The sequence below is a fragment of the Triticum aestivum genome, chromosome 3A, assembly GCF_018294505.1.
Source record: "Triticum aestivum cultivar Chinese Spring chromosome 3A, IWGSC CS RefSeq v2.1, whole genome shotgun sequence".
NCBI lineage: Eukaryota > Viridiplantae > Streptophyta > Magnoliopsida > Poales > Poaceae > Triticum > Triticum aestivum.
Genome location: NC_057800.1, coordinates 647,918,725 through 647,921,814, shown reverse-complemented (window position 1 = coordinate 647,921,814; position 3,090 = coordinate 647,918,725).

Below are 3,090 nucleotides of genomic sequence, written 5' to 3'. Positions count from 1 at the left end.
ACCACCGACGACCGAGGTCGCCGGCGGAGGGGAGCCCCCGGAGGACGACGCTGAAAGATTGGCCTCTCTTGGTGGCGGCTAGCGTTCCAGCCGCCAGGATGAGAGGATTGCTTGAGTTTAAGTTATCCATCGACGTTGTTGCTACCGAAAGATCCATAGACTCGAGATTCTAACCTCCACACGAGCTCACATGCCTACCGTTGACACCGTATGTCGTGCCAACAAGATGGAGAGGAGGCTGAATGACCAAATTGCAAAGGGAAGCTGCCGCTACCGCCACGCAGACAAAGTCCATGCAATCCCTAATCGCATAAGCCAGAAAGTGCAGCGGGAACATACGCCAACGAGCCACCGATGCCGCCACAGCCGAAATCTTTGAGATGGAGAAGCTCAAGGAAAAATTACCTGCCAGATCCACCAATGAAGCATCGCCGCACATCCCTCCTAAAATTCCCAAAGTGGGGTTAACTAGAGCTCCATCCGGTAGTCCGGGCCTCCCCTCACTCCAACACCAGCGCAACCAGCAGAGGGGGAGGGGGCGGCGACCTACCAGCGGTGGAGGGGTCTCTAGGGTTTGGAGATGAGAGAGAGGTAGGTACCTAAGAGTATCTCCAACAGTCGTGCTATATAAGCGACGCGCCGCAAAATTGTGTTTTTTAGCGCACACGCAATTGCTATCTGAGCTCCAGCGGACGCGCAATAAGCGGGTGCGTGATAAAGAGTTCAACATGTTGCCCGAATCGCCCGCGCGCCGTACTCTCTCCGCCGCGCCACTTTCGCCTCGTCCGCGCCGCCGTCGGCACCCCCCTCACCCCTTCCTACACCCGCGACCCCTCCGCCACCGCCGCCGTTGCAAAACCTAGCACGGGGAGCTTTGGCTTCGCCTCCGCCGGTGCTCCTCCAAGCACCGGTATCGCGTGCAGCCTTCGAAGCTACCATGGGAGGCATGAGTTTTGCGTCTCTCATGGGAGGCATGTGAGCACCTCCGGGTGGCATGGGTGGGATGTCTTTCGGTGTGCCTCACACACCTTCGCATGATGCCGTTGAAGATCTTGCCAACATCTTCCAAGCTTCACATGATGATGCGGCGTGCAACAATGAAGAGGAGGAAGAATCGTCTTCGGGTGAGGATGATGAATCGGAGGAAGAGGAGGATGAAGACGAGGATGAGGCTTGATTGTTGATGGGTCATTTGTTGTTGTGAACTTTTGTGTCAAGAACTTGGTTCGGATTTTGATTTTGGTTGGACGATGTTGTGGGCATGAATTTGAACTTGTGGGCATGAACATTTATGTCATGAACTTGTTTGGGTGATTTAAGTTATGACATGTCTTTGTTTTGATGTTTGAAATATCATCTCGTTTCCAAAATGCAACATATGGCAAGCGCCGGCTGCTCGCGCACGCTGCTTTTTAGCACGCCTGCTGGAGCTACTCGTGCGCGCTAAACTTTTGAGCAGCCGCTAGAGCAAGTGCTCCGTACCGTGCAAAAACAGGCGATCGGCGCGCTGCGAACGTTTTTGCGTTGGGCAGCTGTTGGAGATGCTCTAATGCTGCACACAAACTTCAAATTAACCTCATAGTTCAACAGTTCACCACAACCTAACTGATCTACTCAAATACTCACAGAAGTGAATATGACAAAGTTCACAGAATTAGCATTGGACGCTCACGTCATGAGTTATTCATCCCAAACTCCGAATTGCCTGTTGTTCTTTACCGAAAATGGCTTTCGCCTCGCTTTATAAATAAAGCAATGATCAACCAGAGCCCAAGAACAAACGCACCCCATCACAACACACACATCCAAGGCGGGATACATAAGCGTCGAGCGCAGCAACACCACCCCTAGCACTACAGAGCAATCGGGGTCCTCCACCGGGAACACGCCACCACGAAGAGATGAAGGCGCATATGACGAACTGTGCACTCCAAGGCGGCGCCTTCAAGAAGGTTACGACACCAACGCGCCGCCACCGCCCGACCTGACGATCAGAGTTTCCCCTGGAGCAACACACCGGCCGATGAGAGCCGTGACGACGCCTTCAAGAAGGGAACGAGCTACGCCGCCGCCGGTCCGTGCGAGGATAGAGCAGGTTTTCACCCCGGCCAACCTTCATCGCCACCGAACGCCACACCCACGACAACCACCCACCCACATGGCCATGGCCACCGGACAACACCGATACACGGGCTCTGCCCAAGAGCACCGCGGAGCCACCACCAGGGCCGCCGCCCCAGCCTTCCAGACCTGGATACCACCTCACCTAAGGTCCGCCGCTACCCCAACCGAAGAAACGAGCGGAAAGGACCCACCTTTCGCACCCCTGGGTGGCCCCCAGCAACGAGACCCATAACGCCGGCCAAAACTAACCTCCATCGACCCGTCCAATGACACCGGGCGCGAGACTAGGTCGGTCCTGCTGCCGGGCGCGAGACGGAGTCGGTCCTGCTGCCAGGCGCGAGACGGGGTCGGTCCTGCTGCCGGGCGCGAGACAGGGTCGGTCCTGCTGCCGGGCGCGAGACGAGCAGTCCTGCTGCCGGGTGATGGATCGCGGCTGGGGGAGGACCTGCCCTTGGACGAAGGCAACGCCAGACGATAAGGGAGAGGTATAGCAGGTTGAAACGGATTGCCTACAAACAAGCCGACGCTGAGAAACCAGCCGCCGCCGCAGCCGGCCCTCCAAACTGCCGTGATGCCACTGCGGCACCGTGAAACGCCGCCGCAGCCCACGGCCGGTGCCGCAGCCACGCCGGGCCGATGCCCCAACCCGCGCCGCCCGCCGAAAACAAAGCGTCAGATCCGGCTGGCACGCTCCACCACCACTGCCACCAAGTCGCCGGCGTCGAGCGCCCACCAAAGGCATGGGCGGATCCCGGCCAGCCCCGCGGCGGCCGGCAGCCCACCCCGCCTCGCGAGCACCGCAGCCGAGCGAGAGGAGCCACGCCGCCCATGGCCCGCGCCGTCAAAGATGACGCCCGTGAGATCTGGCCGAAGACCAGCCGCGCCGCCGCCACCTTTGCGCGCACCACCTGTCCCAGCGCCGCCTGATGCACCGCATCGCCCACCACGGCGGGAGCGCGCCGCCGC